Here is a 16,545-nt window from a genome sequence, read left to right as displayed (position 1 = left end):
AACAAACAGGTGGAAGAAAACGGAGGAAGCGGACTCGGCAGGATATCGCATCCTGGGCCTACGTAGTTTGTCAGAAACAAACATCAGAGTCGACGTAGTTCGGGGAAGTGGGAAACGGGCTCGGTAGGATATCGCATCCTATGCCACGTATCTCATCTGGAATGAGAATCAGAGCTACCGTAGTTCGGCTAATGCACGCCGAAACAAAACACAACACAAAGACGCTGAGACGTCAAAAGAAACTCAACAAGGAAACGAAATGCCAATAGTTGGGCTTATATCCGACTCCACAAAACAAATATGGAAACGGAATGCCAATAGTTGGGCTTATATCTGACTCCACAAAACAAACAAGGAAACGGAATGCCAATCGATGGGCTTACATCCAACTCCATACAAACAGCACAAGGAAACTGAATGCCAATCAATGGGCTTACATCCGACTCCAAACAAATAAACAATCGCTAACCAGCGAACACCAAAGGTTCTCCAACTGACAAACTAAAAGGGAGTCTGGAACTCGAGCCTAATAGCTATCACACAAACACCAAGAAGACGCTGAGACGTCAAAAGAAACAAAGGTTGAACACACAGACTAAAAGGGAGTCGGGAACTCGGACCTAATAGTTGTCAAGCAAAACACACTCAAAAAAGAAAAAGGTTGCCCAGAGAGATCTCACACGATCTCCTGCCTACGTACCTCATCTGGAATGAGGATCAGGGCGACGTAGTTCTCCTTAACAGGGAAAAACTTTCTCCTAACCAGAGACTAGGGAGATAACAACTAAAAGGGAGACTACGACTCGAGCCTAGAAGTTGTCATGCAAACGATCCCTATGTTGAAATCTCTAACAAGAGTTTGACTCACACAGGCAGTGAGTCAACTCAAGTCTATCTCTACGTACGGTCAACTTCCTCGAAAGTTGACCATACGACTCCTACAGAAAGGAGATGAGAAGCAAAAGCAGATAAACATCAAAAGCAATCATCACACTCTATCTGCACACAAACGGCTCATACAAGGATGGGCTTTAGTCAAGGAGTCATATCAACCTCGACAAACAAGCCAACACTAGAAAGGTATGATGAAGCTCTTAACCACTAACATTGACCGTCAGGGTGAGCAGATGAAAGGTAATGAGGGTTGGACCTCAGAGCTCTTAACCCGGGCCTGGGTGAGCTTGAATCAATGAAAATGTGGGGGTCCAGAATGAGGGACCCTATTCCACTTGACTGACTCTATACAAGATCTAGGGGACGTGTCCAAGAGCATCAGCACGTAGTGCAAGCATAATGAACGACTCAAACAATTAGTAGGGGATTGATTGCTAATCCCTTCTATCTGCCAATTGCCTCTTCACTTAGGAGGACTTGAAGTACATGGCACAAAAGTAAACAATCACAGACATTGCCTCTTAAGGAGGACTTCAACCAAACGCCTGCCAAAAGAAACGACAGGGCTTCCAGACTACATGGAGTTAGAGAATGATTACCTAGGTGGTATGCCAACCACAAGCAAAGCAACTCAAGCAATGAGCTAAAGCGACTAAAGTACCTGTAAGAAAGTCAAACAAGTCAATGTTCACATTCAGACAAATCCAACAAATAGTCAACAGTGTTACAACCAATATGCACAATGCAAGTCAATCAACTCAAGTGAGTTCATCACCAAGGGACCTACAACACAACAAAGGTTAGTGGACAAAGCAAATTTACATCTCAAGCCATGAGATCAACATCAACCATTAGGACTAGAAGCTTGAACCTGAAATGCAAAGCTCAAAAGGTGAGTACAAACCACTAGTACCAAGACTAGGGTCAAAGGCATAGCAAAAAGTCAAAACAGAAGGTGATATTCAACATGAAGCACATTTATTCAAGGGAGAACATGTCCTAAAAAGGATCAAATCCAAATCCTAAGGCAAATCCATCTAATGGTCATGCTAAGGCAAAGGCACACAATGGTGTTCACAATTGGACATTAAGAGTAGAAATTCCATATTAAAACAGAAATGAATCAAATAACCATGGAAACTTTTATGTGCATACAACATGTTAAACACAAGCCTCATGCCAAAAATTAGAATCAGAAGATGTCAAATGGCATGGAAATGAAAATGAACAAGATCAACATCAAAATGTGTGACACACATTGTCACACCTTACATTCATGTGTCCCAAACAGAAATGGAAAATGCTAAAAATGCCAAACCAAGCCTCAAAAATCAATCAACATGTTAGGAATCAGCATATCAAATTTCATGGCAATTGGACAATGTATGAGCATTTCACAAAAGAATTGGTACAACATGTCACATTTGCATACATGTTCAAATAATCAATCACAACCAAAAATCCAGAAATGCAAAATTCAGGAAAACCACATCAAAAAATAAAAGACATCCAAATGAACATGTAGCAAAAAATTGGAAGTGATTTGGATTAATTTTCCATTTGTTATGAATTTTGGAAGTTAAGGAAAATATTTGAAATAAACATGAAATGTAACATGGGAATAATATGAAAATAATATGGAAATGCATCATGGAGGAATCGAACTGGGTATGGCCAAAAACAAGCGCTGAAACAAATAAATCCCAAAAATCCTTCGCATGGAATCGAACCTTGTACAAGGTTGCAAACACGCTGGAAGCAAAACGACGCCGTTTAAGGCCTTGCCCTAAGTTCATACCAGACGGCGGTCAGTACTGTTCATGGCGGTGGTTTCCACCGTCTTCCTCGTTGAGACGGTGGCGCAACAGTAGCATTCATAATTTTTTTTGCAGAATTTACAACCAAGCACATCAATGGAAAGATCTTGACGCGTAGAACAAGGATATCACGTTAGCTAAGCCTAAAACATCATATATTCCATGGATCGAGTGAAAACATCTTTCATGTTCAAAACTTAAAACTAACATATCTCAACCAAATCTCAACCAAATTCAATTCTATAACCATCTTAATTCTCAGCATGATGAGATCTACCTAAACATGGCACTGATTTGAAGAATTAAGAGATTCAAATTTCTAACCTCTTGAAGAACAGTGTGTTTATTCCTTTGATTCAAGGCCTCAAAAGTGTCCAAATCTTCTCCTCTACTCTTGTTAGGAAGCTTATGCATGAATGGATGCTTGCCACACCCTGGATCTTGCTGAATTTCAAACCTCCATTGAAGTGTTGATGTGCTTGAACAGCTCCAAATCTTGCTCAATTTCCACGAATTATGACTGATTCATGCTCCAAATTCCATGAGGATGATGGATCTATGAAGAAAATGTGTGTTTGTGTGGAGAATTTTTGAAATCCAATGAGAGAGAATTTTGGAGGGAAAAGCAAATTCTAGATCTAGAAAATGTGATTATGAGCAATTCTGTTAGGATTTGTCTTTTATATGGTCCACTAATCACCATGCTAATCACAACTGAACTTGGTTAATTAAGATTAGTGAAAATTGAAATGCCTTGCCAAAAATGAATAGTGGACTTGTATGGCCATGCACCACGTGAATTTTCTCATGCAAATATCCAAAGCCACTTAAAATCCTCTCATAAACTCAATGGAAGTGGAAATTTACCCATGTGATTCACCAAATTTAAATTAGGCATCTTCCCTCCAAAATATTCATGCATGGCCAAATGATCATATGAGTAAATTTCATGCAATGCAATGTTGGATTTGGAAAATATAGGTCATGAGAAGAAATATTCAAAAAGAGTGACTTCATTTGGAGTTTTGAAACAAAAGTTATGGCATTTTGAAGTTCCATGCACCCTTGGCAATCATTTGATCATAACTCCTCAATCATTCATCAGATGCTCATGATCTTAGACTTTTTGGAAATGGGAGAGAAAGATCTTCAACTTTCATGCTGGACAAAATTTCATTTGAAGCTTCTTCGATGTTGGAAAGTCAAGTTGAATGTGGTCCAAAAATTTGCCATTTTTGGAAACTTTCAATTACATGTCACTTTCCATTTTGGGAAACTTTTGATCTGACTTCAAAATCTTCAAGGTAGATGTTTATAATGACAAATTAACCTCTTTTGAACATGAATGAGATGTTGAAACTCATTTCTCCCCCTCCTAGCCCTCAACTCTTACACAGTCGACTGTATAGGTCCTCAGATGACCTTGACATGCTCTGATCAGCTTGAGCCTCAACCACTTGAGGAATTGGCTCAGAAATGGAACCCTCACTCATATAAGCTTCTCCACATAACCATGTGATCTCCATCTCAATAGAATACCTCTTCTCCTTGAAAATCCCTGGTTGAAAGAATGACATTGATTAGGGTTGACCAGAGGTCAAAACCCTAATCCAAAGGAAACTGATCATGAACAATGAACCCCTTGAGAATGACATAACCATGATGATGGTAATATACCCTTGCCAACAAGATAACACTCAACCTTTTGAAGGACCAAGAAAACCCTAATTGAAGCTCAAGCCCTCAGATGGTTGATCACCAATCCATAGAAAACCCTTAGGCTTGAATCACACCACTTCTCCATCTCTGAAAAGACTTTGGAGGATGACTTCATTATTTCCACATGATATGCAATATGCAAATGCCTAATGTCCTAAAACATGAAATGTAAAATGCTAAACTAGTCCCAAGAAGAGGAGGGCAAATTTTGAGGTGTTACACTCCCCAGCAGGGTCATGTGAAATCTCTAGTAGTGGTGGTAATATGAAGTATTCTTATAGTACAGTTTCTTTGGTATAGTCAGTGGCGAGTCAAAGTTTATCCTACGTCAGAAACCCTACCTTGTGAACATCACGTATATTGACACATAATCATTCATACATCATAAAAATAAAGCACACATTATGCATGGCATGAATATCATGTTTCCCCTTTGAGATTGATTTATTTCCCCACATAATACTTCAATCAACCCCCAGCAAATGAACCTATAAAAGTCTACATATCATTCCATATCCCCAATACATTTATCCTCCTCGCACTACAACCATTCTCAATGGGAAAATTCTTGGATATTCTGGTATTTAATCCTCTTCTACCTCGAATGTCTGAAAGTCATCGTTATTCGTACATTCAAGTCCAAGATGATTAAATAGGGGCAGTTGTCATACCCCAGAATTTGCCCTCCCATTTTCATTTTTCATCTGACTTTTGGTTTGAGACTCATTTACACTCATTCATGTCAAATCCATTCATATCATGTATGTATAAATCATCATGGATTCAAAGTTTGTGGCTATTCATACCTAATAAAAGCTAAGGTTTGCTTGAAAATCAAACCCTAGAGATTATGGTATGTCATCTAATATGGGTTAAAGTATGAAACCCTAGATTCTTGTTATTCAAGGCCTTGGTTTGGGCTTGTATCTTAGTGTTTTCGCTAATGCCTAAACCCTAGTTTGCCTGGCTCTTGCCTTTGATGGATCATTTGTTCCATGAAATCCTAGTTTCTTGGTTCATATCATTTGTGAATCATTGTTGCTAGTTGTATCATTCTTGTTCATATGGTTTTCCTAGTGGCATTGGTTTAAATATGAAAACCTAATTGGGCATGCTCATCATGGTGATTCATCTGTTTATCTTTGTTTGAACATGAAATCCTAGGTTTGCATGTTGATCATTGCTTATGCATAAAACCCTAGTTGTGGGTGTTGAACCCTTGATGACCTTGTGTCTTGATTTGGTGATTAAAACCCTATTTCATTGGGAGTACATTAGGTCACTTTTCTTGCATTTTCTATCAATCATTTGATTATGGTTCATTACATGATTATTGGACTTTGTTCATTCAAGTTTGTTCTTGGTTCATTTCTTATGGGGCATTCTTTAGCTCTAGTGTATAATGCATTGATTCATTTTCTTGTTAAGGATTTATTGGTTCATGATATATCTGGGTTCCATTGAAATTTAGTCTATAATGACATTTCTAATTCATGGCTTCAGGCACATTCATCCATTTCATAATGTATGTTTCATAATAGGGCATTTCAAACATAAATTTTGGTCGGAAACTTTGGTTGAATTTCAAAGTTATCTTTTCACTAAAATAAAAGATACATTCTTTTAATATACAAATGTCCATTCATTACATCATTTTACAAATAAAATTACAAAAAACATGACTTTGACCAAAGGTTTTTACTTTGGTCAACAATTGACTTTTTGATCAACTTTGACCAAAATCAGCGCATGTTTTCTAAAATCCTAAGCTTCTTAATTTTCATTCTTCATTCATTCATTTACTAGCCTAATATGTAGCTTGCATTCATGTAACTTACATTCACCATAATTTGAATTTATAAGAAAGGTTGATTACAAAAGTGTATCATTACATTTTATCATGTTTATATAAAGATAAGCCCTAACCCTATTGCATAGCTATACATTTTAATGAAGAGAAAGTGCTTCTTGATGTCTTGAGCTTGCAAGCACCACCTTGTATCTAATGCACTTTCAATGGCTTCCATATGCACCAACCTACAATGACATACAACAACAAATCAGCGCTTATCCACAATATTCAATCTATAACCTTTGGACATCCATGACATAAAAGGGACAACAAATATAACAGGTTGCTAACAGTAGTTCTCGATCAGTTAACCACAAAATAAACATTCAATGGCATTAACATTCACTTTAATTAATAGAACTAACTAACATTTCAAAGCAGTGAACCAACTAATTGCATTCGCATTGCATCATAACTGAATTGATAATAGAACTTCAACATTCATTTAACTAACTGCATTTTCAGATTTAACTCACAATTAATTTGGACTACCATAACAAATCACCTAATGACTAAACAACTGTAATAGAAAATCAAGCTAAATCAAATTCATAACATTTTTTTACAAACAAACATATCAAAACAAAAACAAGCTAACTGCTTTATTAACTTTAAGAATTCATCATAACAGAATTCATTGTAAGTTACATAACTAATCACCACATGAAAATTTGTAACTAACATAGCAAAATCAGTTAGTATCCAATTAATAGAAAATTAACTAAGCTAACTAACGGATCCATCTCATTCCACATCCCTAAGCTCTAACATAATATCACAGATCCCAAACACTAACAGAGTTTCCACTCTTAACTGATTTTCTTCACACACAAGTTAACAGGGTTCTGACTCTATTAACTTTGAACTTTATAAAGCCTTCAATTCATCATTCATTTAGGGTCTTTAATCACACTCTTAATTGTTTTTCCAAAACTTCACCGATCACTCTCAATTATCTATGAGAATCTCTCACATCCCTCACCATACGCTCCTTCCATTGTTGTGAGAGTTTCAGCATTTGAAGCTCTACACGGTGGAGCTTTGAGCCTCTATCACAATCAATCACTATCATCCTCTCAAACTCTCACCACTATCTAGCATTCATCATATAAAAAGAAGGGGAAGAGGAGAGAAGAAAGAGAGGAAGCAGATAAGAATAAGGAAAGGAACTAAGTTAACTGAGTTTTCATCGCCGTGTCTGATTCAACTCCAACAGGGTCTTCTAAATCTCATCTCTTTCTCCCCCATTTTCGCTACTAGAGAGTTTCTTAGGGGTAGAGGGATATTATCCCTTTGGTATTGGGACGATTTGAAGCAAGGTTGGGATTTAATTTAACTTTTGAGTTTTAGGGTTCTTGTTTTGGTTCTTTCGGTTTGGTAGTTAGGGTGAGAATCAATGAGAATTGGATGGAGATTGAAAGAGAGGGCTCAAATATGATCAAGATAGTTGTGCTTAATTTGATGTTAAGACCAATCCGCTGTCTCCGACGCGGCAGAGTTCCATCTCTGGTGAGCCATGTATGTTTGAGAGGGAAAGCAAGGTTAGGTCAGCAACGTGATTGAATTTGATTTGAAGTTGGGATTCAGAATTTTCCCTTGGCTTCACTTGGGATCATTAGCCCCAGGCCCAAAAGACCTTTGTTCTTCACATCCTGGTTTTTCTTTCCATACCCCCTGGACTCAAGGAAAAATCAGATTTGGGCTATTATGGATGGGCCTTGCGCCATGTTAGATAGTAACACCATAGTTCCCAACTAGTTGCACCCCCTGGCCCATCTTTTTAGTCTTTTTATTTTAATTTTGTTTATATTTATTTTATGATTTTAGTTCTTTTATTACTTTTATTTTAATGTTTTTCCCATCTATAAAAATTAGGAGTAAAGATGCATATGTCGATTTAGGTTAATTGTTACTTAAAAAATAATGCATATAGTTAGGTTGCTAATTGAATTTTAGTTGCCTTAAAGTTGATTTGAAAATTTGTAATAAAAAAGTCAATTAGGATTTTTACCTTTAATTACATTTGCATGATAATTGTTTGTTTATTTGATTTTAGTCCAATAATGCAATATGGTCCATAATTTGATTTGGCCACTTTTATGATTAAATATCCATGATCATTGATTCTCTTTTAGATTGATTTTCATCCATGGTTGGTGTATGCTTGATATGGAACTTTGAGTTCCCATTTACATCCATCTTTAGTTGCATGTTACATGTTGCAAATTTGCTTTGCCTTAGGATTTTAGATCCATTATTCATTGTACATGATTTTTAATTGAATCCACTCCTTTGATTAAGTTGATCAAAGTTCATCTGGTCAACTAAATCATTTGGCTGCGCTTAATTACCCAAGACTATTCAAGTGATCAAAAGACCCTTGATCACTTGATAGGGCAAGTCCCTTGTGATCAAGTTGTACTGGACTTCAGGAGCTCAAGGCCTCAAGATTCAAGATCAAGAGTTCAAGACTTCAAATCAGTACAAGGCCTTCACATTGCAGACATAATGGACTATCTCCCAAGTATAACAAAGGTCAATACTTGTCAATCATGATTCAAGTTGTGTGTCATGAGCCTTGAGTAATATAGAATGAGTGAGAATGGAGATTTTCTATCCTCATTCTGAATATATTAGGGTACGAGACGAATGACTCAGTGCTCATCGTATTCACCTATATTCGTAGACTTTATCATAATTTGAACCAAATTATTTCCAAGTCTCTCTTCACAAGCAACTTGGCACTACAAGGTCAGCAAGGAGAATCTTCCTCAGCAACTTGAAAGTTATGATGAAGATGACATGTCATGAGCCTTAAGTAGTAAATAAGGGGTGAAAGTGGAGAATTCTTATCCTTATTCTAAATATCTTTAGGTACGGGACGAATAACTCAGTTTCTCATCGTATTCACCTTTACTCATAGACTTTAGTATGGCTCATATCCAATGATTGCCAAGTCTTCTACATCTTTCATTACCATCCCTCAGCAGTATTGTATTATCTTATCTTTGGAACCAAATACCTTATCCCTTTGGATTCCATCTATACTTTCTTAGGCCAATAACCAATAGTCACCTTTGAACCAAGAGTTATTTGTCTCGTCAACAAACATTCCATTCCTTTGTTTTTTGGCTAATATGCATGTTTACTCTTCGGGTCAGAGTTTATACCTTCATGAATTCAATATACTATTATATTTTGGTTTTAGATTATTTTTTACCCTATAGTGATATACTATTTCCTTGGACCAAACATCATATTCCTTTAGGTCCCATACATATCCTTTTAGGGCAAATAACTAGTGCCCACCTTGTGAACCAATAACTGGTTGAACTTGATGCCAAACATTTTATTCCGTTTCTTTTTAGCCAATATGCTTGTTTAATCTTTGTTTCAAAGTTCATTTACCTTTATGGGTTCCCATGATACCGTTATCTTTTGGTATAAGTTATATTATTCATCACTTTTATCAAATCTCTCTTTCCTTATCAAGTCTCTTATTGTCTTTGCTCTGTCTTAGTTCCACGAACTACGGAGCTCTGACTTTCTCATTGTACGATGAAAATACGTAGGCACAAGGCTTCAGACCCTTAACGAGCATCCTAATTATTCACGTTCCTATTTATTCCTTCTTCTCATGTTCTAAGGCTCCACTTGCATCTTTCATGATCCATCATCTATCTTTAATCATAACCATTCATCTCAGTGACATACTGCCTTTCTTTGAAACCAAATGCCATTTTCTTTGAGATTCCATATATACCCTTTTAGAATAATTAATTGGTGTCCACATTTGTACCAAGAGTTGTTTGTCTTGATGCCAAAATTCCATTCCTTCTTTTTTCGGCCAATATGCATGTTTTCCTCTGTGGTACAAATTTCACTCCCTTTATGGATTCCAATACACCATTATCTTTTGGTTCCAAATTATACTCTTTTGTCATTTTTACCAAACCTTTCAATTTATTTCCGCATTAATTATTTATCTCCATTATTCAATATCTTCTACCAATCCTTCACGCCATGTGATATACCATCTCTTTGAACTAAACACACTCTTTCTTTGAGTACCATACATACTTTTGGGCCAATAACCAATGCATGCCTTTGAACCAAGAACCTTCCTTTATTTACTTATTTTGCAGCCTTATATAGGTAATACCCTTTATTTTCCTACCAATATGTCAATTTTCCTCCTTGGTTCAGATATACCTACCCTATGGGTTTAAACCACGTTATTCTTTGGTTCAAATCATGCCTTTATGACTCTTCTTTTACCTCCCACATTTAGTTCTATGAACTACGGAGCTCTGAATTCCTTATTGCACTATAAGGATACGTAGGCATGAGGACCCTAATCCTCACCAAACACTTTATTTATTCCATTCTTTTTCCCTTTATCCTCTTGCGAGTGATCTTTAGATAATGACATTCATTCGAGCATAGAACAATCAAAACAGTTCTTGTTGAGTACAACGGATGCAGGGATGGTAATACCTTCCCCTTGCACAACTGTCTTCCTTACCCATTTTATCTTTCCCTCTGGTTTTATCGATGTTTTCCCTTCCTTCAGAAACAAGTAAAGTTTGATGGCGACTCTGTTGTGTCTTCGAGTGTGCGATGTATTCAGGCATATTTCTGCTAGCTTCACCTAGGTATCGAATCATGACCTTTTCACATACCCATCAATTTTTTAAAACCAAGAGGTAAAGTTTTCACTTTTCATGACACCCTTTGTTACCTCACCTATGTAGCCGAGGTTAAATACATTCCGTGTCCGAGGTTAAATGTCTTTTTCTAGTAGTGTTAGCTGAAGAATGATTGTTCTTGACCTGACAACTTCAATTCCAAGTTTCTTGAAGATGGACAAGGGAATGTGATTGATATTGGCCCCAAGATCACATATCACCCTTCCATAAAAAGTATTTACTATTATGCAAGGAACAATGAAACTTCCAGGGTCTTTTAATTTTAGAGGGAGCATGCTTTGAACTAACTGACTACAATCTTGAGTTAGTTCAACAGTTGCAAACTCACATACTCTTTTCCTCTTAGTGAGCATATCTTTCACGAGCTTATAGTAGTTTGGCATTTGTTGGATAACTTAAATCAATGGTATGTTGATGTGAAGCTATTTTAAAATGTCCATGAACTTGCCAAACTGCTGCTCTTCTTTTGCTTTCCCAATCCTTTGAAGAAAATAAGATGGGGGGAAGGTCTTTCTTGAACAAACTCCTGGACTCTGTCAACTCCTGGCATGACTTCTGGCTGTTTTTCTGAATTGGAGGTCATGCTAGTAGCATTGTTATCACTATTTTCTTTATTGTGTCCTTCTAAGGAAGGCTCCTTAGTGGACGCTACTTCATCTTGTGAATTATCCTGAGCTGACAGTTATTCACTTGACTGATTGGTTCTTGGTGTGGATCCTTCATATTCATTTCCACTTCTAAGCTTAATGACTTGATAGGTTTCAACCTTCTTAGCTCTATATGTTGAGGACGGGGCTTCAGTAGAACTGGGGAGAGCACCTAGATTTCTTGAACCAAGTGCAATGGCAATCTGCCACACTCGGTTCTCTAAATTCTTGATGCTTACTCCTTGTGCTTGAAACTGATTTTTGGTCTCTTGAATGAAGGATTTCAGAATGTTTTTCAGCTGTTTATTCCATTGGTTTGCCATAGAATAATTAGGTGCAAAATAACCATCAGTAATTTGTGGAGTTTGAGTTGCTTGAGGCTTTAGTTGATTTTGATTATTACTCTGTGAGAAATTGGGGTGGTTGTGCCAACCAGGATTGTAAGTGTTGTTGTAAGGGTTGCTATAATTGTTATTTCCAACATAGTTATTAGAATCTGGATTTACTGAGCATTCTTCAAATGAATGAGAACCTCCATAGTACACACAGGCAACCTCTGATGTGTTAGTAACCACACTGACAAGTTTAGGCTTTATCACTTCAGGAGTCATCAGATTCTTCATCATCTTATGGATTTGAGCCACCTGAGCATCAAAAGTTGCAGTCTCGGTGACTTCATGAACACCAGTAGGTTTCTTTTAAGTTGAATTAGCATATGCCCTAGTAGCAGGCCATTGATAGGTGTTGGCAATGATACTCTCAATCAACTTGTAACCTATTCATAAGATTTAGAAAAAAAGAGCTCCACCAATTGAGGCATCTACCATATTCCTTGAGGAAGGAACCAACCCATTGTAGAAAGTCTCAAGTTGAATACATATTAGTATGCCATGGTGGAGACATTGTCTAGGCAGCTCCTCGAATCTTTCCCAAGCATCAAATAGGGATTCATACCCTCCTTGTCAAAATGAGGTTATCTCATTTCTCATTTTAGCATTTTTGGAAGGAGGGAAATACTTGGCCATAAATATTTCATCCAAATCATTCCAAGTGGCAATGGAACTACGCTCCAAGGAATTTAACCAACTCTTGTCTCTATCCCTTAGAGGGTATGGAAAGAGCCTTAATCTGAATGCATCATCAGTGACACCAGGAATTTTAAAATTACTGGAAACATCCAGGAATTGTCTCAAGTGCAAGTAAGGATCTTCGTTTGCAGAACCTAAGATACAACCGAAAAAGACCTCGAATGTGTGTGTTTTATTTCTTTGATGAATTATATTAGAACATGATCAAGCTAAGTATAAAATATTTTGCATGTTGATTGAGAGATTACCTTATACATTGAGTGAGTCAAGGTGAGATGAGAGATAGGTTGAGTACTTATCAAAGTTTGAGGACATTTTTTGAATTTTCCGGATGGAAGTTGGAAGCTAGAACGATGGTCAAGTAAAGAAAAAATTATATGACAATGTTCAATTGTTATTATGGAACTTGTTTTCTGTTTGGAATTGGTAGTGCAGGCAAGTTACTTGAGGACAAGCAACGATTCAACTTTGGGGTTGTGATGACACTCCATCATTGCATGATTTTGGTCGACGAAATTGATCAAAACAAGGTGAAATAGAGGAAAAAATAGCTAATTATGGAGAAATAGGGACATAGTGAAAATCAGGTGAAAAAGGGAGTAAAAGCGTGAAGCTAATGAAATGATCACGTGCAGCATCTCACGCACGATAGAGAAGTAAATGCTGCATCTCGCGCGTAATGATGATCATCACGTGCGCACTGAACCCTTTTTTTGGGCTTTTTCTTACGCGTTCTGATCCATTTTAAAGGGTTTTAAGGGGAATTTTGGTACTTTTTCAAGGGTTACTGTTGCTTGAAAGTTTGTCACATGCAAGTATACATGTATGTTTAAAAGTAGCAAGTAATAAAGAGTAAGGATATCGTACCCACATGGAACGAATGTTACTTATATTGATTTTGCAAGAAACTATCTTTTGAACTTAAGCATGAGCAAGGATAAAAATAATATATGAATGTCCCAAGTTCAATCTTTCATCTTTAAACCAAATCTAAACAGTGTAAGTTGAAAGTAAAATAATATCAGGAGAATGAATTTTGAGCCAAGGTTCATTAATGTTAATGAAGTAACTATGTGTTCATGATGTGTAGTGTCATGTTGTGAAAGGTAAGAATGATCTAGAGGTCTATTTCTACAACATCAAAGCATGCATTGCTGGGGCAAGGGAATAGATCTCTAATTCACACTTATAACCCTAAAATACGTCTATGTATATTTTGAAATCCCTTACAGTTGTAGTTCCTTATTTCTAAGTGAACTAATCGAGTGAATATATATATCTTACTCTTTTCAACTACTTTTATTATGAAATCCACTTATTGTTGGATCTCTCACAACAACAAGCTATTATCTTTTTCTAAGTTGATCACTCAAATAATCATATTGGTAAGCAAGTTACCACATAATAAAACAAGGCACTAAATAATACACCACCACTTAACATAAAAACATCATAAATTAACTTCTCATTACTCAACATACAAAAGGTTTAGCTTATTATGAGCTTAGTATAAGCTACAAACATGGTTCTCAAAAGATACATTCTTAAACAAATATTGAATAAGAAATGTAAACCTAAGAGTAACTTGAAGATTTCTTGAGATGGACAATCAACAAGAGGTGGCTCCATTCGCGCTAACGCTCAGGAGCTGGTACAGGAAATGGTGAGAAGAATAAACTCTCTCTTTTCTCACCATTAACCTCTTGCTATTATCTTTTGTCTTGTATTTTTTGAATAATGTTGAACTCTCCTTTTCAATCTTCATCAGGGTCTATTTATAAGCCTTCACTAGGGTTTCTTGTAAAGTCTTGGATCACGGGCCAAAAATAAGGAAATCAAATTAAGCTTGTTACAGAGTCAGCGTCTTCACATCATTCTATCTGCTTAGCAAGCGAGGAATCAGGTACAAGTGAACAATTATGGGAGACAAGGCGTCTTATGACAGACTGCCATAGTAGGTTGCAGTCGGTGTTGTCTTTCCTTGCAGAGCATGCAAAGTAGTGATTGTACTATTGTACCATCTTTTGTCTTTTAACTCCCCTTGGTCTTATCCACTTGATTCAAATGAATTTCCCTAAATACAAAGCAATGTTTCCCTCCAATACATCAAGGCTTCCACGTTTGCCCTAGGAACCCATCTGCTTTCTCCATTTTCTTCTTCTTTGGCTGAGTTCATCTTTCTGCTTCAGCTTGCGCTCCTAGGTGCTATCCACTACAGTCTTGCCTTAGGTCAACAAAGTTAACCTTAAATCAAGTAGAAAACACATCAAACCAACAAAAAGGAGCACCTATTGTGCTTCACACGAAATACTATAAAACAACTAATATGAACTAAAAGTAACAACTTAAAAGGCAATAAAATAAATAGTAAAGAAAAACTAAGGTATGTAATAACTCATAAAATATGAGTTATCAGTTACGAATTTCTAAAGCAAAAGTGACGATTTGCAACACCAAAAGGCATATTAGGAGAGCATTTGAAACCATAGAAGGCCAATTATTTAAGAGAATTCTTATGCAAACCTCTTATTATTATTTTGGTATTGTAATCTGAACTATGAGTAGTTGATTCTCTCTAGGTTAGGTTGTGTTTGATGAACCTATTTTGATATTGTTATGACATATGTTTAATTTGATATTGCATGAGTAATTTGATATATAATTCTATTCAATTGCACATTGATCTTAATGATTTTTATGTGAGATACTCTTTTAATCTGATTTTGGGCACATATGGAATACTGACCATTAGCCTATGTGTTGGACCTAGGGCAATTGGTGTGCTTACGGTGGTGGTCTAGGGATAGAAAACTCTTAGTAGCGGCTTAGAAATTAACACTTTATTGCATTGCCTAATCTTGCTTACGTTGGTGGACTAGGGATAGAAAACTCTGAGTATAGATTAGTGAGTTATGCTGCAAGGGATTGAGTATAGCGATTTTGTTAATTCGTCGTGGGATTATAGTGACATTATCATTCATGTAATGCATTAAACAACAACAATAGAGAAATATGGGATTCTATACACAACTTTACCGTTTTCGTCATATTGTCATAAAAACTTATTTTCTTTTCTTAATTACAACTCACCCCCCCCCCCCCCCCCCCAGTTCAGTGTTTTACAAAGTTGCTACTAAGATTCATCATACAAAGAAAAGAAAAGACTCAAAGAAGAAACAAGTAACAAAGAGAGAGTCACACAAGCTAGGGTCACAAAGAAACCTATAAATAAACACACAAGAGGAAAACATAGGAACCCAACACAGAGAAAGATATAGGCCAAAATCAAGAAAAAAAACTACAAACAAATGTGATAAAGAAACCTAATTTTTGTCTTCTTCTAACTCAGCAAATGATTGTTGAAAAATAGAAGATGAATCTAGGTTTTTGTTATCCATCTCAAGGAGTCGTATAGATTCATGTTTAGGGATTTTGCGTTTGTCGACTTGATTAAAGAGTGAATAAAGAGATTTAGTATGAAGGAGATCAGGGAAGAGTGAGTTAAATGAAGTCGAAGTTCCTCTTCATCGTTCCTCTTCAATTGTGACCTAGGGTTCTTTTTTCTTTTCTTTATTCATTCGCGTTTCTGTGGTTTCAAATAAATGAATTGTATTCCATATTACTCATTAAAAATAATATATTATGTTCCTTTAAATTAAAAAAATCATAACAAATAATGGAAATCCATTAAAACAACTACTTAAACAAAAAATTAATATTTTTTTCACATAATTTAATATAAAAAGTTAATTAGACTAATGAAATTGTCTTTAAAGAACCATTATATAATTAATAATTAAAGTAAATTATTAAATTAAA

The 16,545-nt window shown here is 36.2% G+C and overlaps 1 long non-coding RNA gene and 1 other non-coding gene across 2 annotated transcripts; one reads left to right on the top strand and one right to left on the bottom strand.

Moving 5' to 3' along the window:
- Nucleotides 1-6,260: 6,260 nt before the first annotated feature.
- On the bottom strand, nt 6,261-7,897 carry LOC127128051 (uncharacterized). The gene is made up of 2 exons (XR_007805647.1): nt 7,462-7,897; nt 6,261-6,467 (listed from the first exon to the last, which is right to left on the bottom strand). It is a non-coding gene; the product is annotated as an uncharacterized LOC127128051 (long non-coding RNA).
- Nucleotides 7,898-12,523: 4,626 nt separating this feature from the next.
- Nucleotides 12,524-12,630, top strand: LOC127133087 (small nucleolar RNA R71). The gene has a single exon (XR_007807082.1). It is a non-coding gene; the product is annotated as a small nucleolar RNA R71 (small nucleolar RNA).
- Nucleotides 12,631-16,545: the final 3,915 nt, after the last annotated feature.

This window comes from Lathyrus oleraceus, chromosome 3 (genome assembly GCF_024323335.1).
Source record: "Lathyrus oleraceus cultivar Zhongwan6 chromosome 3, CAAS_Psat_ZW6_1.0, whole genome shotgun sequence".
Classification (NCBI taxonomy): domain Eukaryota; kingdom Viridiplantae; phylum Streptophyta; class Magnoliopsida; order Fabales; family Fabaceae; genus Lathyrus; species Lathyrus oleraceus.
This window is presented reverse-complemented; position numbering and strand designations above follow the sequence as displayed.